At 34.5% G+C, this 24,516-nt stretch overlaps 1 long non-coding RNA gene across 1 annotated transcript; it reads right to left on the reverse strand.

Moving 5' to 3' along the window:
* Positions 1 to 2,109: 2,109 nt before the first annotated feature.
* On the reverse strand, positions 2,110 to 24,516 carry LOC148943856 (uncharacterized). Its single transcript, XR_016142948.1, has 3 exons — positions 24,427 to 24,516; positions 20,869 to 21,052; positions 2,110 to 2,747 (listed from the first exon to the last, which is right to left on the reverse strand). It is a non-coding gene; the product is annotated as an uncharacterized LOC148943856 (long non-coding RNA).

The following is a 24,516-nucleotide window of genomic DNA, read 5'->3' on the forward strand; positions in this document are numbered from 1 at the left end:
GTCGCTTGTCTTCTAACAGCAGGATCTTCTTGATGTCATGAATTCACCATAGGTTCGATACAACCACCCTCTGAAAAATACAAATTCGTCCTTAAATTGTAACCTATCTAGATCGTTTTTTGTTGCCAGAAAAGTTAAATTCCAGTTTTGAGAAAAAGGACAACAAGTATGTAGCCGATTTCTAGGCTGGGCCCTGACACTCTGCATGCAGTAGGCTTGTGCATATTAATTCTCATTATAAATAGCAAGCTCCGAATGAATCACCTTTGTTTCAAACTCTTTCCTCTGATAAATGGAGGGCTCCATAGGGAATACATATAACATTGAAGGGTCCCAATGACTTTTAATTTACACTTTCGTACTTTATGACATCTTTGTAATATTGCACTGGGTTTTGCGCAACACTTTGTTGGCGTTGAAGATTGTGAAGGGGTTGTTGCTCTAACGTAATATCTCTTTCTTCTTCGCGTTCATTTTGGACTTGTTCTGATTTTCGCTGTCGGTTGTCTTCTAACACTACAATTCACTGTTGTACACATCATTTTTGAACCGTTTTTGATACTCACTTTCTCGATGTAGCTTGTAATTCTTACTCCAGCTTATCTTCTAATCGTATATTTCTTTGTGCTCTCTTTGGAGTTTTTTTTTAAACCAATTTCATTTTCACTTGACTTCATTAATTCTTTCTGCTCTTCGTTGTCACACCTCTTATGACAACAAAGTTCTTAGTTCTTCACTTTTTTTTTGGACTCGTTTTAATTATAGCTGCCACTTATCTTGTAACCAAATATAAATTATAAACAGATAATTATCGTTGACACAAGTATTCTAAGTGTATATATCTTTGTTCTTCATTTTAGTTTATCATTGCTTAAAAATAAAATTTCAATACCGTTTACATTAGCTTCTCAGATTGGTCTTGTCACATTTGATGGTCAAGGTTGTTCTTTAGTCTTCTAGGCATTATGAAACTGCTGAAAACGCCTTTTTTAAGTGAAATATTAGGAAACACTTAATGCGTTTTAAATAAATATCCCTAATAATTTACCACAGATAATAAAACTAAAACAGAAAAAGTCTACAAAATAAAAGATTCAAAGAGATTCGTCTGTTATTGATAGGACTTCAAAAATAGTTTTCACTCATTAGCTATAAACTTAACGTTCAAATACTTCAGAAGGCAGTTCAAACCATAACAGCTAATTTTCAGCCTAATAATAACCTAATTTCAGCCAATAACAGCTAAAATACAACGCTAATTTCAGTTAAATTGCACAGGGTTTTGCGCCACACTTTGTTGGCGTTGAAGATTGGGAGGGCGTTGTCGCTCTAACATAAAATCTCTTTCTTCTTCACGTTCATTTTTGACTTGCTCTGATTTTCACTGTTAGTTGTCTTCTAACACTACACTTCATTGTTCTACCACATCATTTTTGAAACGTTTTTTACATTCAGTTTCTCGCTGATGCTTGTAATTCTTACTGCAGCTTATCTTCTAATCGTATATTTTTTGTGCTCTCTGTGGAGTATTTTTTAACCGAATATTCCTTTTCTCTTCACTTCATTAATTCTTTCTGCTCTTCGTTGTTGCACGTCTTATAACCACAAAGTTCTTTGTTCTACACTTTTGTTTTTGACTCGTTTTAATTTTTGCTACCGCTTATCATCGAACCATATAATTCTTTGTTTTTTACTAATATTTTCGACTCATTGTAATTCTCGTTGACACAAATATTCTAACTCTATATATCTTTGTTCTTCATTTACGTTTATCATTACTTAAAATAAAATTTCAATAGCTTCTCAGATTGGTCTTGTCACATTTGACGGTCAAGGTTGTCCCTTAGTCTTGTAGGCATTATGAAACTGCTGAAAACGCCTTTTGTAAATAAAATATTAAGAAAAACTTACTGTGTTTCAAATAAATATCCCAAATAGTTTACCACAGATAATGAAACTAAACAAATAAAAAGAATACCAAAAAAAGAATATTCAAATACTTCAGAAGACAGTTCAAACCCTAACAGCTCATTTCTATCCATGCTTATTTCAAACATCTCCAACAAACCTCTTTCAAGTGACAATTCTAAAACGTTCTTAAAGCCAGAATATTTATTCTACTTGTCCTGTTACTTTTTCCAATAAACTATTATCTGATATATTTGATGACGCAAAACATTATATAAAAAAAAACAAGTTGTAAAGCTGAAATTAAGGAGCAACATTAAAACTTAAAACGAACAGAAATTATTCCATACATGAGGCTTTGTTTTTTCCTGGAAATCCCTTCAAGCTAAAGTATCTAATCACTCTTTAAAAAGTTCTTTATTCTATTAAGTGATCCGTATATTCAGTAGTGGTCAGTGATCATTTCTTTTCAGTAGTCGTTATAATTTCAGTAGTCGTGTAAGAATTGCTTCATATATATTTGAAACTAGCACTAAAATCCAATTCTTTAGATGTATGTGTTGTTATCAAGATACCGTTTTTTAGAGCTTTTGTTAAAATTGGGCCGAGTCGCTCCTTACTTAAAGTTCGTTACATCAAACTGTTTGATACAAAAAGCTTTAGCAAACAATAACTGGCAAGACGTGCTGGTCCCAAGTCCTGTGTATCTGGTTCAAGTTTACATGCTCCTGAAAAGCCGGTTAAAGAGTCAACGGAAACAACTTCCCGTTTGGGAGAATAATGAAAGTCTGAAGCCTCAAAACAGTCCTCATTATCACCATGCACAGCATCTTGAGCCTCTGAAACAAATCATAAATAAAGGGGACAGAAGACACATACAAATATACTATTTTATATATATATATATATATATATATATATATATATATATATATATATATATATATATATATATATATATATATATATATATATATATATATATATATATATATATATATATATATATATATATATATATATATATATATATATATATATATATATATATATATATATATATATATATATATATATATATATATATATATATATATATATATATATATATATATATATATATATATATATATATATACAATGTCAAAAGGCAAAAAAATGGGCATTAGACGAAATTCAGGGATATTAAGAAAAAAAAACAAAAGATTCCTTTTCCAATCTAGTTTGTTTCAGGTGAATGATAGATTTGAGAATAAAATATAGGATAAATAATTTTTAAGATAGAGGGCAGTGATTACATGGTATTTGTCTATAATGAGTTGAAACAAATTCTCAGGTAAAACTTTATCTGTCTCTTACAAGTCTTAAATCTGTGTATTCCCATCTGAATTCAAAACTGGCTACAGAGCGAGTTTCACTCCTGCGAGTTTGTTGATATTATTACTCCTGGCGTTGCTATTATCAGACTCATACTATTTTCTGCTATTTTAAATGGCGTTCATTTAGTTTTATAGGGGGTGTTATTTACCATTTACAAACATATTGTTTGTTTAGTTTTTTTGACAGAAAGTGAGCCAAGTGCCAATCTGTCTAACTTACAGTTCGGAGGTACGACTGAACAGATTATTTTGAACCCGGTATTAAATTCTGTATAAAGGTCAACGCTTTAGCCATTAAAAGCCGAGACAATTATCGGAAAGGCAGTGAGTTTCTTCGCCCACGACCCCCTTATAAAAGAAAAAGAGGTACTGATCTTGCGATCAGTTTTAGACAATCTTGCGATTAATCAAATGTCAAAGGGACGACGATAACATTTTAGATTTATGTAAATTGCTACTCCGGCCAAAGAGAAACGAGTCATGCCAATATTTGTAATTTATTCGCCGAGTGGTATACCTGTTATTGGTGATGCGTTGCTACTTCTGTGGTCTCAAAAGTGAATAAACTCAAGTATTTGGCTTTACTAGCCCACACACACCTCCAAATTAACTCCATTGTAACACGAAGCCACTCACTTATGCTGCAGTCTTGAAGAACTGTCCGAACTTTTTTTCACCAGAACAGAGGCAGCAATTTGTAGACCGTCTATGTCCGGTAGCTTCAAAAGATATGAAACAGCTAAAGCGTTATCATGACAAATATAAAGTTGTCGTACGAGCCAAACATGTGTCAATTCTATTGCTGAAAGTGTGAAAATCTCAGCCAAATTTAAGTGCTCAGAGAAGTCTCCAGCTTTCATTGCAAATTTTCCAAGCGTTCCAACAGATAGATGAGTCCATGAACATGACAAGTATTTTTAACTGCTCTAGAGTAAATCGATGTTGCAGATCTAGAGCATTTAAAGTTTATTTTGAACAGAAACTTCATTTGCAGACATTCCTGAGTGAATCTATCAAAATAGACTACGAATGAAACAGTTTATTTTCATGCCAAATATTTTCAGGACAATTTTAATTGTCACCAAGTTGGTCACAAAGCAGTAGAGTGTAATAATGTGACCTTGTGTTCAAGATGCTCTTCTGCCGAGCGCACCATGAGATTCCACCAGGGATCTCTACTAAACAGTACCAAGATGTGAGATTTGTTCCATGGAACAAAAACGGTTATTTGTTAAACTAAATATCAGTATTGGAAGGTATGCTGCTGGATAATGGTTCAATGTGTATTCAGGAGCATTTCCTCACACGTTCTAGTCTTATTTCATTGGACATGAGTGAGACTCTAGTGCCTTTTCTGCTTCCACAAAGCGTGTTTATTCCTAAGGTTGTCTATCTGGAAACCTGGTAATTTTAGTTTCAGTGAGCATTCAATCAAATTTTTTTCAGTTCTAGTCATACTTTTCTAGCAGTGAGGGCAGGGTCTTGCGTAGTGATAAATGTATATTTGCCCATTAATTATAAAAATGATGAATCCGAAAGACTATTTGCAAAAGCCAGTGAAAAATTCCATGAGTGTAGCCTATTAGACAAGTTCAAAAAATGGCAGACAAGTTCAATTTGCCTGCGGCTGTTATTGGGGACTTTAATTGTGAAATTAACTTTTGAGAATTAGCCGTATCAATTCGTGCTTCTATTCTCTGTGGTATTTTTCTGATGAGTTGATTATGCAGCCAAAAACTTAAACTTTCACGTGTATTCACACTTTACTCATATCGGCACATTAAATCTAGACCATGTGGTTACTTAGATTGATTTCCCGATTTCTGTGGTTTCTGTAATATTTAATTATCAATTATCGGACCGCCTTCTCATAGAAGCGTCTGTTAAACTAGTGCTAAAACTTACACCAATGAACCAAGACACGCCCAACTTAAGTTATTTCAAAAATTGACTGAGAAATGATTTGTTTCCTCCTATATTCAGATGTTCTTGATACTATTTTGCAAGAAAATAACAAGCTTTTTTAGCTTCTTCGGAAATCTTGCTTTGTTGATGAAACCGAGATACATATTGCTCTTAATTTATTATGTCTGTTTAATTTTATTTTTTTAAATCTTAATTTTTATTGTGCTGAGATTTGCTACGCTCTAAGATGTGCCGAAAAAGAAGCGATTCCATTTCGAAAAATCCGCATCGGCACTCAAGTCCTCGACCGGTGAAAAAGTCAAAACTACAAGTTTAATGTTACCCATCAAAAGTTAGGAACCTCAGAAAATTTGCTTAATTTCCAAAAAAGGGGGGAAACATCTCCAGAAAGTCGAGGAAGTTTATTGAAAAGTACACCATCAGATTCAGCGTATGAAAGAACACTAATGTAGAGGTTTCAAGCTCCCATAGGTTTCCTGCGTGTTTATTTGTTGTTGTTTTTTTGTTCTTGCGAGGGATCTTCATATCGAATCGATAGCCCTAGAAGATCAGAAGAGGGCTCATTTGAAGGTAAATTAAAGTTCTAGCACCCTTTTCAAATGGCCAAAAAGATTTTTGGGCAAAAAGCCCCTTCTCACGCCCTTTTTCCTTCAGTCGTCAGATCAAAATTTTCATATGGTCATTTTGTTCAAGATAGTTCAAAGGTCCAATAACTATATCCTTGGGGATGACATGACACCGCACAGCACCGGGTGAAAGGGTTGCAAGTTATAAAATATGTCCTTTGTTTGAATATAGTATTTGAATATAGCAAATTTTCGTATTCGTCCCAAGCAGGAAAGTCATGGATTCGAGTTTATCTGTTATTGGCTTCTTTGTTATCGTCTTTTTTCAGGGGTGATTGTATCAAACTACTGGCCCTAGTAAACTGAAAAAGGGCTCATTCGGACGGTGACATCTATAGTGCTTTTCCAGCAACAAATGAGATGGCACCAAAGAAAAGGGTTTTTTTTGCCGTTTTATTACGCGCAAACGAACAGTTTTGGCCTGGTGAGGGACAAAATACAACTGAGTAACAAGTCTAAGAAAGATTATCGAAAGGTGAAGTATTTAACTTTTTGATTGCATAGGCCGTAATGCTAAACGTTGGCACGTCTGTTACTAAAGATACACGTAGGCATAATCCATACAGAATGGACGGTTAATATAAAAAAATCAATTTTAATCTTCATTCGACTGAGTCGATAGCTTCTAAGCTGCATAAGTTTCTATACAATGGTATAGAGTTGCGCATTCACTATTAGCGAAGAGTAAATATAAATATGAAAAGAGAGGGGGGAGAGGGGAATCCCTAGGTTTGACTAGGCCTGCAATATGCGTTCTGTGGGATGAAAGCTACCCATTCATTCCATTGTAGCTCTAAAATAAAGGATTCCATTCATAGACTGAGCTGGACAGAGGGAAGAAGGGTGGGGGACGGGTTCCTTAAAAAAAAAAATTTATTTGAAGAACTCCCAATTTCCCATAAAGAACTCCTGATAAATTGGATGAACAGGAAAATTATTGCCCTAAAATCAATTGTTCCTGTATCAGGCCTTGTAGAAATTTTTTGAGGGATGTACTTGAATAGTCAAATATTAAAGGGAACAATGGGATTTAGGAGGGGGGCTGATAAACATCCCTTAAATTTAAAAGAGCTCTGGTTCAAACAGAATTTTCTAGGAAATGTAAACAAAGAGTAACTCTTGTCAACAGAAACTGAGGCCCTAACAATTTTTTTTTGTATAGCATATAAATCAGGCGGCAGCTTCAAATCCCCTCTGACACCATTGACCCTCCTGTAAGCATGAACAGAGTAATTGTTTAGTCTGTAATTGTTTAGTCTGATCAATGCTACACATATGAAGGCGTCTCTGTTCAAGGCTGCATGTAAAAATAAGACACAGGATGATCTTTTGAATTAAAAACTTTATAAAAATGTGCTTACTTCTTCAGTGCGTGCAGCCAAAAAGCTTTATTTTTCGCGTCGAATTGATGAGTGTAAGGTGACTTTGCGAAAGGTTTGGACTGTAGTTAATGAAGCTCTTTCCCGCAAGAAAATCAAACAGTCCCCCCCCCCTTGTCGTTACAAGAAAGCTGGGGGATATTTCGTGGACTAAAATTCTTTATCAAGCGCCGTCAATTCGTAATTAACCTCACTTCCTTAAGCTACTAATACACCCGAGATCAGAGGAAGTAGTTTTCCCTTAGAAGAAAAGTCATTTTTCCTTTTCCCATGCAGTGATACCGAAATTTCTGACATTATTTCTCAGCTTTCAAATAGCCGTTCAGTTGATGGTTTTGGTTTGAGCTGTAATGATCTTAAACAAATTGGTCAGTTTGTTTCTAACCCCATCTCACACAGAACTAACCTCTTTCTTTCTTCTGGTGTTTTTCCTTATTTAATTAAGGTTGCTAATGTTGTACCTTTGTTTAAAAAGGTGATTCATCTCTAATTTCAAACTATAGACCTATTTCTCTCCTTCCTGTAATCTCTAAGGTTGTTGAAAAAGTAGTGTATTGTAGACTCCTTCATTTGTATTTAGTACTAATACGAATGCAGGAAATTCTCTCATAACTATCCATCAGTATGGCTTTCGTCTCAGTTTTTCTACCTTGCATGCATTTTCAGATGCAAAAGAATTTGTGGGTGTTAATCTTGAAAGGGCTTGTATGCTTTGTGTCTATTTCTTGACTTTTCAAAGGCAATTGATCTGGTCGTTCACTCTGTTCTTTTGTCTAATTTATATTCATTTTGAGTGCATTGAGTCCCACTTGAATGGTTTAGGTCTTAACTCTCATGGAGATCTCAGTATGTTTGGGTTAATGGCACTTCTTCCTCTTCTTTGACTATTTTGAAAGGAGTCCCACAGGGCTCTGTGCTTGGACTTCTTTTGTTTTTAATTTATATTAATGATCTTGTTGATGGTCTTCATCCCCTTGTGCACCCTATTCTTTTTGCTGATGACACTAACTTTTTTATTGCTGCAGTGGACCTGCCATCTGCCACTTCCCTATCTCAAGGTCTTCTCAATAAAGTAAAAGATTGGTGTTGGTCAAATGGTATGACTTTCAACAGCCAAAAAAGTGCTATTGTACACTTGAGGACCCCTTATCGTATGAGAGACGCAAGGGAGCCAACCATCCTGGCTCATGGGAATGATATTATACCGCAAGCTACTATAGTGAAATTTCTTGGTGTGTATCTTGACTTTTTTCTTTCTTTTAAACCCCATATAACTCATACCCGTTCCCTTGTCCTCCGCCAATGTTCAATGTTACACAGGGTTAACTCATTTCTTCCCCCCAGATGTTATGCTTTCTCTTTATTATCCTTTTATTTTTCCTTACCTTTCTTATTGCTGTTCTGTCCAGGGTAGTACTGATAAATCTCTTCTCTGCTCACTTCAAAGAGCCCAAAATAGGGCAGTGAAGGCTACAGTTCTTCTACCTCGTTTTTACCCTTCCTCTGATCTTTATACTGATACCGGAATAGCTCTGCTGGATCGTATTGTGGGTAAAAGTTACCTTTATTTAGCACATTCTGCTTTTCTAGGTACACTTCCACCATCTCTGCAGCAGTTTTTCTTTCTGTCAAGCTCAGGTAGGTACTCTTCTTTTTTAAGTAGCTCTTATCGCAGATTCATTTTACCTAAACGATCATCAACAGCAGGTCAGAGGTCTCCTGTTTATCAATCTATTTTACTATGGACTTCCATCCCTCCTGATGTCCCTCTCTCTTTTTCTGCCAAGGCAGTTTCTCACCGGGTCTTTCCAGTATAGTAACTTTCACCCTTTTTTTTTTTTTGCATTCCATCCAAATTTATATGTCTTTCTTTTCATTCAATATATTTTTCTAATTTTATATATATATATATATATATATATATATATATATATATATATATATATATATATATATATATATATATATATATATATTTAATCCTAATTTTCCATCTCTTTTTTTCGTTTAAATATTTTTTTCAGTTATATGTGATGTTTCCTTTTAATTACCCTATTTTCATAAATGTCTCTTCATCCAGTATTTTTATGTGCTTTATAATAGTGTCTTATTTTGTTTTGTTGGCCCTTTACAAGCTGAGCTTCATGGGCGTGTATAAACTTTACGTTTGTAATTGTTTTGTTTTTAGTATTAATAAATTGATTGATTGATTGATTGTAGATGCAAAATTCAGTGGTTTCAAGTTGGATGATCAAAAATTAGTAGCACACAAAATTTCTTAATTTTTAGAAAAAAGGGATCAACACCTCCAAAGTGGGATGGGACCTTGATAGAAAAAAAACTTTGCAATGTAGTTCAATATGTCTGATAGCTCTAAATTTAATTAAATTAAAGAAAAAAGTTTTTTTCAAATGCAATTGACAATCAACATTAAAACCTAAAACGAGCAGAAGTTATTACATATAAGGAGAAAACTGCCCCAACCTCAACAACAAGCACTTTACGATTCAGTTTTTTGTTCTTTTAAAAAAGCTTCGTACTGCCATAATTATACGGCCCTTATGTTGCAGGAGTCATTATTAAATAATTGGGACAAAATTCGAACCTTAGCGTAAAGAGCGACGTCTTGAGGAGGGGGAAACCCCCTTTACATACATAATAATTTCTGTTCGTTTTAAGTTTTAATGTTGCTCCTTACTTTCAGCTGAAAAAAATTGTTTTATATTTAATTTAATTTCTGATCGTTTTTTAAATAATGTCAGGAAATCTGGCCCCACCCCACAGAGAATCCCCCGCCCCACGGAACTATCCGACAGAACATTCAATCCCGGTGAAAATTTACCTTGGACAATTAATCTTAACCATTCCACGTGTAAAATTGAGACAGGAAGGAGAAAGTAAGACATATAAAATTTCCAAAGTGTATAATTTCCCCTGACAAGTTCACTCCCAGGAAACTTCCCTCCCCATGGAAAATCCCACCTATGGAAAAACCCAAAGCAGAAAATTTGTCCCCCCCCACACAAATATATATGCGTACATCCTAAAAACAAATGCTATGCGCAAACCATGGGAAAATTTAATAAATTAAAGACCTTTCCCCTGGGGCTGTGGGGGGGGGGGGTCATGTTATACCACCGGGCATAGTTACAGGGCATTAAAACTATGATGAATAAAATGGCGATCTAAAAATTATGATTGGACGTTTTTCGAAAAAAAAGGTGGGGGAGGGGGCCTAGTTACCCTCCAATTTTTGTGGTCACTTAAAAAGGAGACTTGAACTTTTAATTTCCGTTCGAATGAGCCCTCTGGCGATATTCTAAGACCACTGGGTCAATACTATCAAACCTGAAAAAAAACACGCATCAGTGATATTACTTAGTGATCTTTCTTCTGGCAAAAAATATACAAAAGTCCAAATTTTTGAAGATAGGAGCTTAAAACCTAAACAGTACGGTTTTCTGATACGCTGCATCTGATGATCTCATTTTCATTGGGATCACTTGATTTTTAGGGGCAGCTTCCCCCTTTTTCAGAAAATCAGTAAAAAAAATTTCAGGCTCGTAACCTTTGATGGGTAAAATTAAACCTAGTGAAATATATATATTTGAAATCCGCATGAAAATCCGATTCTTTTGATATATCTATTGGCATCGAAATTCTGTCTTTTATTGAACCGGGTCGCTCCGTACTTACAGTTCGTTACCACAAACTGTTTTATTTTGAATTATATTCAGCTCTATAAAAAAATATTTTCCCAATTAAGTTTGCTCGTCACCGTGCAGGCATTATTGATTGATAGAGAGTTTATTGATATATTGATATAGATATATTGATATTGATATAGATATATTGATTTATTGATATAGAGATTATTGAGTGATGAAAGTTTCTGCTTCGCTCAATTCTATTTGGAAATCATTTGCTCCCCCAAACACCACATCCTCGAATACTCCCAAGGCTTCTGATATCCTCCTATCCAATGGGAAAAAAACATTTTTTGCATGAATCCGTCACACAAAATCTAACTTTAGAGTATAAATACGAATCCAAACTTGATGAATTTCTATCTGTTTCCCAGAGTGTCCTATCTGTTTCACTAAGTTGTTACAATGCAAGCCATAACGATGGAAGTCTCTAAGCTGAAACCGAAAGCTTTGTTGGTCATAAATAATATCAGTGCGTCTCATGTTATCCATGAAGCCCCTTGCTCATGTCACACCTAGGATTATTCATGCTGATGATTTTTGATACTTTTAAATTACCGTTGTCTTTTTGCATTGGTCATCTCACTCCTATTCCCTAGAAAGGAAATCTAACACTCGGCGTTCTATTTTCAGGCCTACAACAATCTACTACATTCTGTAAACTGTTTGAGCTGTTTTGCTGATGAGTTAAAGGAGAAATGTAGTGTTCCACCGTACCAGTTTGGATTTCACTATAAATGGGATACGTTGATGACTTTAGTGCTGTAGTTAACACCCTAATGAAGGCTTAATAGAGTTTCTTGTCCCAGTGGCCAACCAAATGATCTGAATAGTTTCGCTTCTGTTTATTAAGGTGCGCGTCAAGGTTCTATCACTTTGTCGACTCTTTTTAACAACGGTGTCTTAGACGCTCAATCAAAATGCATATCCTCATGCATTGAGACAGTTTCAAAGGTGGCACTTGTCTGTTATGCGGATGATGTCCTTAATCTTACTAGGTCATTGCAGCGTATCAAATAAAACTTCAGCATACTTGAGAGCGAATATTCCAAATTGGGGCCGGAATTTAAATCTGACAAAACTGAGGATTTTCTATTTAATTGGGGTAATTCGGATCCCACACAGTTAATCCAGCTGGGACGTTCTTTAGGAAAGCCAGTTGAAAAACTTGTTTATCTTAGTCTACCAATTGGCCAATCCTTAAAGCAAACCCGTTTGCTGCTGATGTCCGACCTTGAAAAAATATGTGGTGCGTCTTATCCTTCGGTTGTCGGAAATAAAAAAAAGTATCGATCGAATAATCCTCACGAAACTGTATAATTCAACAGCACTACCACATTTTATATACACAGCACGATTTTGGAAGATTCTTTCAAAACCAGATAAACGTAAACTCCGTACAGTATATTTCAAATTTACAAAGTATTTACTTCATTACCCATATCGACCCAAAATCCAACATTAATCAACAATTATAAAATAGCTCACCAAGCGATAGACTATGAGCTCCTCATGCCATCCTGGATGCCGTCCTGGCTAAGTGGTTGGTTCGCTGGGTTTGGAATCCTTTGTCCTAGAGGCATGAGTTCAATTCCTGGCGTGGCCGATTATTTGGTTTGGGGCAGCGGTCAGTAACGTGATTGTGAGCTCAGCCAGAGTCAACCAACTCTAAATGGGTACCTGGAGAAACCTGGGGAAGGTGAGCAGGAAGGGTGTGCGAAAGCAAAGGATGGCTGGCCCCCGAACCCCTATTGCGGCTCATATCTGAAGGGCTACGAAACGGAGATCAGCATCCCCGGTTTGGACCTTAAGGGTTTAGTGGCGTCATACATACTCTGAGGAGTCCTTGTGGGAGGTGATCACTTGGAAATATTTCATTAGATTTAGGCGATTTGCTTGTAAGTTTACGACATCTTGCATTTACTTATGACAATGTCGGATGTACATGGACCCTTGTTTTGGTTGATTATTTGGTTATACTGTTTTGTACTAGATAAATGGATAATTGAGTAACGTCAAGGCCATGTTCAAGTGCTTATTTGTCTTAATTGCTGAAGTAGGAAAACAGTTTTTTTTTACTTCTGATGAATGAATTTGTTTGCAGAAGGCATAAAAACCAAATTAGAAGTTATAAATGTTTTTTTTTCTTTGGATTAGAAATAAAAGTTAGAAGTTATAATATTTGTCTTTGGATGAGAGAAGACGATAGTAAAAAAAAAAATGCTAGATGATTTGATTACTGGGTGTCCAGAAATTCAAAGAAGTTTAAGGTCTCAGGGAATTAGGGCCAAATTAGCGTCTGCCTTCGATAGTTTAAGATACTCCTCAAAATTCTCCACAGCTTTACCTTAATAACCTAGGCAATTTCAGATACACCCACAATCAAAACTTCCCCCTTTAACAAATGATAAACTTTTCATGTAAACAATTTATAAATTGCACAATTTACAATCTTTTCCCTGGGGGGGAAGGGGGAGGGTTATGGATATGGAATCCTTGTAGGCATAGCTCTTACACCTTTTGACTAGTTTGAACAAAATAATAGTTGAACAAATTTCAACAATTTTTAAAGAGAGGGCTAATAGGAAAGGCAAGGGAAGGAGAGGCTGGTTGCCCTCCAATCTTTTTCAACATCCCCTCCACATACCTTGAAAGTTTCACCCTAATACCTTGAGCCGTTCAATAAATATCGTTGATATATCTGTTTCAAAACCAGCATAGGAAAAGTGTTGTTTTGTTTGTGGCTGGTATACTTCTCCAAATTTAAGAGAATTTTACAGTAATACTTTGAGATTTTTAGGAAATCCAAGATCAAATATGTCTTCTTTTCTTCATAAAAGACCTTACATGTTAACAATGGACAAAACTTGCTTCTCTGGCACCAGGGACTGATAAGGGGGGGGGGGTTCAATCCTGGAGACAAAGTTATTTCACCTTTGCACAAATTAAAAAAAAATGGCGAAATAAAAAAGTTTTTGCGGGGTCATTTGGAAAAAATAGGCTGGGGACGGGGCGGGAAACAGTGCGAGGGGGTAAGGAATGGTAACTATTATCTCAATCAGTCTTAAAGGTAAAATGTTATTTCAAAAACAAATGTATTGGAACTATGAAAATTTTCCCAAAACCCATTAAAAATGCCATCAGATCCAAAAAATTTGCATTTAAAACTACTTGAAATTAAAACTTCAAACTGGCAAGAAAAAAACATGGGCTTTTGTTGTACAATGGCTTTTACTTTAGAATAGCTGAATCATTGGAATGGTTCTGGTAATATTTATACCAAATTTTCTAAATCTAAAAGCCAAGAAGCATTAAATGCATGTTACCCCCCCCCCCACATTTGAGTTATTCCAAAAACTATAATTATAATGATAAAATTCACTTATTTTGAATAAACTTTAATGCTTCTTTGTATATAATAAAAAAAAAAAAAAAAAAAAAAAAAAAATAGGATATTAGGAATAATGTCCTTTTAAAACATACAGGATAAAAATAATCTGGTTTCATATAATGCAATATCCCATTCCATATAAGCGAAGTTGAAAGCATACATGCATCAATGAAAAATTTGAAATAAGCTTAGGTGATAGGGTGAAAAAAGCTTGGAAAAACATGTGCAAAAGAATATTTTTAGAAGCAACAGTTAAGGGAAATCAAGAAGAAAAAGCTTAAATTTAAGACAAGTTATTTCAATAAGAAGGAGAAAGATACTAAAATCAGCTTGGTCTTATTGACATTGAAATCAGCTTGGCAAACTAAAATTTTGAAAGATAAATTTTCTTGTGAAATATTATCGCATTTAATCAGCAGTTGTGCCATACTATTCCTGCTCAATTCATCCTCAGGGCTATACTGTGGTGTTTCTCCTCCCCATAGTATAGTGCAGACGGTTTGATATCATTCTATTATCCCTTCTTGTTTTAGTTTTGTTTTTGTTTAAAGCTTTTTCAAATAGGCAATAATAAGAAGTTTTCAAAAAAAAAGTCCCCCCAGATCCCACCTCAAATGCCGGTGAAAGTGATACCAATCTTAGCTAGTCAAGCACTCTATCTCAAAGTCCAAATGATAGCTCCAATTCTGAGAATAGGACAATGATAAGTGTAGGGGCTAATGTCACCATAAATGATGATAATTGGTTTCAAGAGGTCCTTTCTAGAAGCTTCAAAAAAAAGAAAAAAATATCCCCAACCAAAAGCATTTCCCCTCTCCCTGCCCAAGATCCTCCCTCCAAAAACTTAGGAATTTACCTTAAAATTACTCCTACTACCCCCTTTGAAATAAAAAAGATTAGTGCAATAAGAGTTGCAATTTTTAAATTGCTAAAATCAATGTTCTCTCTTAATATTAACCATGATGGATCTCTGCTAATAGCTGTCCAAGATCAGAAATGAACAGACACAATAATTAACCTAAAATCCCTTCTGAATACCCCAATTTATGCAACTAAATGGAACCCAAAACAATCACCAACAAAAATAGTAGTTTATAATGTTCCCCCAGAAATATCCATTCAGGAGTTAAAAGAAGGGCTCTCCGATAGGGCTGGCAACATAATCCCAGTTGATGATGTTACCCAACTTGGAAAACCTAACTCTAATGGCGTAAAAACTAGTAGATCCTTCTTATTCACACTGAAGGAAAAAATTAGTATCCCAGAAAAGTTATTCCTATTTGGGCAAATCAAACCACACAAGGAATACAAACCTAAGCCTATCCAGTATCAGAAGTATCTCAAACTGGGTCACAGAACGAACAATTTCAATGAAATTCTCCTACAGTGTAATAATTGTAAAGCATGCCCTCCTAAAGAGTCGACAACTTGCAACAACACTTATTCTACAAGTATAAATTTCACAGGCCCACATGAATCTACAAATAAATCACTATGCCCTACATATAAGAAAAGATCTCTAACGCTCCAAATAGTAACAGAGAAGACCATCCTATATCCCTTTGCAGCAATGGAAGCAAATTCAACCCAATAATCCCAAATAAAGCCTGTAATTTAACCAACTAAAACCCCTCAGTCACACGCCCCCCCGGCCGCAACTCACCCGGAGCACACCCACGCATCTAAGCCACCTCTCTCACATACTACTCCGAAGGACTAACCCAGGCCACAAGCGTCCTGGTATTGTGATATATGGTAAGCCTGCCCCCCCCCCCCTCCCAAGAAGAAACAAACCAGAAACACAACCAGGAAATAATACCTTAACTGACAAACAGGATGCAAAACCAAACATGCAACCCCCAGTTATATGCTTATTCATTCTAAACTGTATTGCAGTTCAGCTCATGAACATACATCAACTACAGAAAACAAAAATCTTTGTAGACTTGTCAAAAATCTATATCCCTGCTAATATGCTCATTCAAGCAAAAAAAAGATCTTGCTTTACGTTTAACAAAGCTGAATAATTGATACAGTCATATGAAAAAATAAATCAATTATACAACACATATCAATACTCCAGTGGAATGTAAGATCACTCACAGAAAATAAGTTAAATGAAGTGATATCTTTTATGAATAATAATTCCATCAATATTGCTTGCCTCCGAGAAATTCACTTAATCCAAAATCAACAAATTAAGTCTCTGGGATATATTATCATTAGAATGGATAGATCATCAGAGAGAAAAGGAGGTGGGGTATCTTCATTAGATAAAAATAATCTAAAATTCTGTGGCATCAATTTTCCAGATTTTGCAAATGATGTTGATGCAATTGGTATCAGTGTTTGGCTGAATAATATAAAAACCTACATAATAAGCTTTTATAACCCTAATGGCCAAACTTCAGATGCCATGGATTTCTTTAATTATATAAATAATTCTAATAAGTTAAAAAATATCATTATTTGTGGAGATTTCAATGCCCACAGCCTTTTGTGGGGGAATAAACCAGCAAATAAAGCTTGTAAATTCATTGAGCTTATGACTTCAAATAAAAATGAATTAGCTGTTGCTACCCCTCCAAACCTGAATACATATTTCAACCCCAAAAGTGGCAGATTCTCCACAATTGACCAACAAATTGTGTCTTTAAATATTTTGAATAAAATTTATATAAATAAAACTGACAGTCTATGTACTGACCACTTTGCTATAGTTTGCTCCCTATATGAACCTGCTGAAACTCTATCACATACCTCCAAATATATCAACACTAAAGCAAATTGGTCTTATGTTCCAAAATAAACTAAATGATGAAATTACAAATTTCACCCAAAACTCATTCGTTTCAAACACAACAGTAGACACAGATGCTGAAGTCTTGACATAGATACTAATAAATACCGCTAATCATGCTATCCCTAGGACAACACCTAGGAAAACATTCCCTAAACACATTCCTAAAGCATGGTGGACAAATGAGTGCCTAAATAAATGGAGAGTAAACAAGAAGGCTAGGACGGAATTCTTAAGAAAACCATCACCTACTACTTATCTAAAAATTACAAGGAACTAATCTCAAAGCATAATAGATGCAAATATAAATACTGGATAATTTGCAAATAATCTCTCCAGAACACACGAGCCAATCATACATAAGCATGCCACACTGTATGACTTATACATAATAATACCCATTATGACAATGATAATGAATAAGCTATTTGCAACTCACTAATAAGCTAACATCAATAATCAAAGCAAAATGTCCCCATTTCCTATGAACCCAAGTTACCAACCACGCCCAGGATCCGAGTATATAACTAACTCATTTTCAATCCAGGAAATGAATAATGCAATACATCATATTAGGACCAAAACCAGTGGCAGCTATGACAATATACACCCTACATGGATAAAGAATCTCAACCCTTCATACAAACAAGAACTGCTAAATTGTTATAATCATGCTTGGGAATCTTCTATGTTCCCCAATATATGGAAATGTTCGTTCCTCCTACCAATCCTAAAGAAAAATAAACCCGAAGATAACCCTGAGTCCTATAGGCCCATAATGATTACTCCTGTGATGGGGACAATAATGGTGGAAATGAAGTAGCACAGGCTCCTCCGGTTTGTTGAAAAAAATAATATAATCCCTCACACTCAAACTGGATTCAGAAAACACCATTCCTAAACAGATGCCTTCATTTTGCTAACAAGTGCAATCAATGAATCTTTCTCAAAAATAATGTCCTAGTTGCAGCTGTCCTAGATTTTGAACGGACATATAACAATGTGAACCACCAAATCCTTTTAAACAAACTTGAAAACCTTGGAGTACCCCTTAGGCTAATATCTTTGATTAAATCCTTCATAAAAGCGCGAAGTTTCATCGTTTGTGTTGGTTCAGCCTCTTCACCCCAAAACACAACAACCAAAGGACTACCTCATCGAGCAGTCCTAAGTTGCCTCCTGTTTGCCCTATATCTCTGGGACATGAACCTACCCCTCACGAATCTACAATATACTGACGATCTGATGCTATGGTCATCTGGCAACTCTTTGAGATAGCCCAATTAAATCTACAAAAGTCACTTTTCCAATTTGAAAAATTCTCTTAACATTCATATTTACCCATTGCACCTACAAGGTAAAAAATAATCCAATTTTACCGAAAGCGAAACCATGTTAATGAAAAACTAACTCTAAATAAAACAACTATTCCAGAAGATAATCATATTAATTACCTAGGTCTCATGCTTGACCAAAAACTTAATTTCTACATCCACATTTCAAACACAATAAAAAAATACTATAGGAAACAAATATACTAAAAAGACTTCTTTCCACACCCTGGGGCTGTAAGGAGAAAACCTTACTCCAGTTTTATAAATCACATGTAAGACCCCATATTGACTATGGGCTCATCGTATATGGTGCATGTGCAAAGACCCAGATGCAAAAAATTGAAACAACACAAAATGATATAATACGTCTCATATTTCGTCTTAGGAAACCCACCAGCACCAAATTTCTGATTATGGAGAGTGGAGTAACAACAATAAGGGAGAGACTTAGCTTTCTCTTGACATAATATCTTACAAAAATTAAATCAAAAAGCCCATACATGCTATGTAATCGGTTAAGAAATCCAGCCATGTTTAGAGGCATTGCAGATCAGTTTGCCAACATTCAGATGAAGTTCCCCATACCAGCAAAGTCTATTGCACTCACGTTCCCTAAATCCCTCCCTGGAATTGGTCAAGTCCCATAATAAATACTGAATTCTCAAAGTGGAACAAAGATTTAACCCCCATTGCTTTTGTCCAGAAAAAATTTGCAGAAGTTAATACAATCACCTATAAAAATCTATTCCAAATATTTGTTGATGGGTCAAAAATGAATGAGAAGGTTGCTAGTGGTGTTTTCCTTCCTCACCTGAAAATTGCAATGGGCGAGAGATTATATAATAATTTATCTATAATGTCTGCTGAGTTAAATGCCATAATCATGGCATTAGATTATCTTAAGGAAAACCAACCTTTGATTGCAAATTCAAATAATATTATCATATATTCCGACTCTCTATCAAGCCTTGAGTTGCTGGCCTCAGTTCCTCAGTATAAGTTGGACATTGACACTTATCATTGTCTCAGTATTATTGATAATCTTGCTACAAGTGGCATAAAAACTTATTTTCAGTATATTCCTAGCCACTCTGGCATAAGTGGTAATCATCAGGTTGATGAAATAGCAAAAAATGGTATAAATATTGACCAGCCAAGTGGAAGATCAAGTCCAAATAGAAATTTTTACCGATGGAGGCTATCAGATATTAATTTTATTCAGATTAATCCCATCCTTTTCTCTTTTCCCAATCAGAAATCTTTCTAAAATTTATCATAGAATTCGTACTGGAAAGAATAAACTAAATTTTCTTGCATTCTCACATAAGCTGTCTAATTCAAAAGGTTCAACTCCCCTGTCCCCTCTTTGCAGGCATTGTAATATTAGTAATGAAATAATTGACCATTGCCTATTTGAATGCAATATGATGATGCCTGCACAACATAGGCCACATTTCTTTGTAAACTGTTAAAATGTTTCAAACACCACAAAATCTCACTATCAGCCAAGAGCCTAGCCAACTATACCTGCACAAAGAGCACATAAATTAATATCTATCATCTTATATTTGAACTCCTTGAGTCGAAAGATCTACTGAAAGATATCTGAGAATATCTAATAAATAAGAGACAACCAAGCCAGTAGTTCTGCTGCCCACAGAGTGATGCAAAAAGAAAAGGGCTAAATAGTATCAACTGAAAATCCCGCCTGCTGTGAAATAGAAGAAGAATAAAATTTAAATTAAAAGTGTCATGTTTTGAGCCAGTAAATTATTTTATTTAAAACAAAATATTAAAAATAAATGTTTATGAATTATGGTTATGTTTTTTGTTTTGCAAACGTTGGTGAGGAAGTTATAAGCTATCCAAATAAACCATATTGAAAAACGGTATCATGCAACTAAGACAAGAGATAGTGGTTAGTCTGCAAGACAAAAATTTTGGCTGACCCATGAAAACCTCTAGTTTACTGGTAACATCCTTTTTTTATAATACCTGCACACAAGGAAAAAAGAGAGAAAATTATTCTGCTAAAGGACTGAATCTGAGAAAAATTTTCAGATTAATAAGTCATGTAGCATCTAATGTCTTCTAAACTAGAACAGCATATTCATAAAGTAATTCCATCAGAAACAGCATATTCTTAAAGTACTTCCATCAGGTTAAACAATTGTTTAATTTAACAAAAAATTGGCCCTCTATTTAAAACCCACTTATGTGCAGAATCGTCTCCAATTATTTAACTTAATTCTAGCCCCCTTATTTCTTAGGGGTTAGTTCCAATTGTGTATGCGGTTTCATTTTTTTTCTTTTCACAGAGGAAAACTAGAATAGCAGGAGGAAAAACAAAAATATAGAAATATTTAGAAAAGCAAAGCAATTTTTGTTTTATTCCAAAAACTTAATTGGGTAGCTTACCATTTTTAATAACTGAAGATGCAAAAGGGGTGATAATTTCAGCCATATTTGGAATTTGAGGCAAGTGCATAATAGAATCTCAGAACAGAGGTAATGCCAATTATGAAACATATAATAGGATACTATCAACGATACTTGGATATTGTACATCAGTTTTACCCAGGACTGTATAAGCACAAAGCACCTGGAAACACAAAAGTTATAATGACACATTTCAAGTAGTGCAAAACCATTTTTCTTAAAACACTGTCAAGCATAAGTTGACCTCACTCAGCAATCAAATCCATTATATTCATGATCAATTTTCATTTCTATTTTTTGAAACAAAAGGAGTTAAATTTAAAAACTGTTGTTCTGATTTAAGGATTCTAGTGCGGAAAACAGGTGCAATAAAAAAGTGATACTTTTGAAAACGGAGTTAAAGTTAAAAATGGTTAAAGGAACATGTTTGGAAGCTGGTTCAACTGCTTTGCCTATGTTTATGCCTCTGGGGATGACATGACTCCCTGTGGGTAAAAGGGAGTAAGTTATGAAATTTACCTATTGTTTACATATTGTGTTTGTTAGTGGGCAGTATCCAAACCTTTTCTGTAGAGGGGGATTTCTTCTGGGGGAAAGAATTTTCCAGATGGAGAATTCTCTGTAGGTAGGGAATTTTCAGCAAAGATTTTTTGTGAGGGGGGCAAACTTCCTAGCACAATTTTAAAAACATTTGGAAACTAAATAATTTTTTCAGCTAAAAGTATATGGTGAGGGAGGGGGCCGCTAACTGTTCAATACATTTTTCTTTATGTAAGAAGTTTGACTTTAGTCCCAAATTTTTAAGTATAACTGCAACAAAAAAACTGTTGAATTGAAATAAGAAACTTGTCAACAATTTATCAATCAATCATTATTTCCAGCGTTATAGAAATGAAAATTTCACAAAATCTGAGAAAAACGTTTTGAGTCTGAATTTTCCACTGAATTCTATAGAAGACTATGAAATACTTTCCCTACTATGAGAAGTGTTGATATACCTTATAAACAATTGACAATCTATTTAAAACTCACTCATAACCTGGCCTAAATTAACTTTAGGGCACAGCATAGGATTTAGCCAGGTTCCTGGATGAAGACTGAGACACAATTGCAATGATGGCATTTGATATTAATGATACTTTTTTTTTCTAGGCATGTTTCTTTTCTGTATAACACAAAATATTGCTCAATTATAGCAGGGTCTATGTTTATCTGCTCAATATTTTGATTAATAGATAAAAAAGAGCCAAATTAATAACAAAAACAACACATCCAACCCTAGGCAGCTTTTAAAGCCTTTATCAAATAAAAAAGCCTAGTTACATAACAAAAATAAAACATTTAAACACAGGAAAGAGAAAGAGTATTTACATACAAGTGAGTGGATTGGAGGAGACTTGTTGGTATTACCTCCACACTCCCCTGGTTTGTTATTAATTTTTTTTTTTGGTAATTTTAATGAAATATATACCTGTATGCTCAATTTCAATGACCATAGAAACCAAGCATCCTGTTTATCTGAATTATCTAATTTTTAAATATATCATTTTAAACTCTTTAACAGTGATTTTAATGGTAGGGGAATTTTTCTCTCTTGTTTCTTTAACAATATTAGTAACCATTTAATTTTCAACAGCACAAAAACTTTTTGGGAAAATTGTTAGCTAGTGGTTTTGGTAAATTTTGAGAAGATTCCTAAGCTTAGATAGGGACCAAGTGAGCACACTATTTGATACTTTTTTAATGGGTCTTCTGAATATATAGCCAATATATTGCTATGACTCATGTCAGATTTAAAGTAATTTAATGGATGTTAGGGACACTCAGTTGCTGACACTGCTTCACAAAAGTAGTAGAGATACAAGTAATGCCACTGTATCCCTTATTTTATTCTCTTTTATATTATAAGTTATTACCCTGTTGATGTATAACCCCCTCCCCATTGATCTAACACACAGCCCTAGATCATATATTTTGTTGTTGTATATAATCATGAGATCTATTAGGCCTATATGTTCAATGTTAAAAAAAATTTAGAACTGATTTCATGGCACTGAGGAAAACCACTGTGTCTAAGTGATTACAGTAGAGTTACATACATTAGACATCACTTAAGGGTCCATTTTAAATTAAAAAAAACAAGGTTTTTAAGTGAAAGTAAGGAGCAACATTAAAACTTAAAACCAACAGAAATTATTCTGTATATGAAAGGAGTTGTCCCCTCCTCATTGCCTTGCTCTTTACACTAAAGTTTTTTATTGTTTTAAAAAATAAAGTTGTAAGACAGAAGCAAACTATAGCACAAAGAGTGAGGCATTGAGGAGGGTACAACCCCTTCCATATATGGCATAATTTCCATTTGTTTGATATAATATTTGTTAGAATAATTTCTGTAAAATTGGTAAATTTACATCTGAAAATATAATTTAGCTAGGATGAAAGTGAATATACCAATTGATGCCAATTTTATGCTCTTTCATAAATCAATAATCGCTTCTGCCAGCAAATGCTATTTTATGCCCTTTAAGGACTAAAAACACCCCATAGTCACTTAAAGTTCAAAAACATTTCTGAAAAAAAAAATGGCTAGTTGAACAAATTGCCATTTGGAGTTAATTATTAAGAATCTGGTAAACATGCAAAAAATGAAGTTTTGTTAATGCTAATGAAATAAAACAGAATAGGAGTAAAATATAATAGTTTATGAACATATTTGGACTATATATTTGCATATTAGAGCGGGAGGGGGTGTAAAGCATATTGCAACAAGCCATTGGCTTTTTCCTTTATTGAATAAAATAAATATATTAAATACAGAACCAAATCTAAGTACCTTTTTTACCCCTTCAAACCCAAAAAATAAAATTCAAAGGACATCCACCACATGGCTAATATGGGAGTAAAGTTTATTTGTGATGCAAATGAATGTTATATTTAGATTGAGGATGCAATTCTGGGTATATATTTCCAAATTGTGGCAGGAAATACTCTGTGAATATAGGCTACAGGTTTTTCATGAATTTCTTAGAAAGAAATTCATGAATTTCTTAGAAAAACAAGTAAATAAGCAAAGATAAAGGTTCTCACCCTGCAAATTGTGTTAACTAGGATTATTCTGCATATTATGGAGTAAGAATTATTTTCTTAATATGTTTCCTTATGTCCAGTCAGGATCCTAGGCTTAAAATAGCCTTCTGGTTGGCCAGTTGGCTAATTTAAAGATTTATATATAAATACACTGTCAAATTAGCCATCTGGTGGTATCCCAAGTTTAAATCTTTGTCATAGAGTGAGCAACACTGCACTATGCAGCAGAAACCTGTTTTTCAATAGCAACGTTGAGATCTTAATGCAGTCTTTTTTATGCATATTTATTGGATTGTTAATAAGTACCATCAAATTTTCAGAAATTCTTACAAAGAGCTAGAGGTAAAAATTTAGAATTATGGCCCCTGATAAGAAGACATGTTAGGAAAACAATTCTTACTTTAAAATATGAATACTGATCCTACTTAACATATTATCCAAGGGGAGAACCTTTATCATCAAGTCTTTCCTCTAAAAATCCTTCCTTTTCCAGCTTAAAAGAAAAAGTTTCCAAAAACCCCCATGCTGAGATTCAATGCT

The sequence above is a fragment of the Artemia sp. Qi Xiang Cuo genome, chromosome 15, assembly GCF_049724085.1.
Source record: "Artemia sp. Qi Xiang Cuo chromosome 15, ASM4972408v1, whole genome shotgun sequence".
NCBI lineage: Eukaryota > Metazoa > Arthropoda > Branchiopoda > Anostraca > Artemiidae > Artemia > Artemia sp. Qi Xiang Cuo.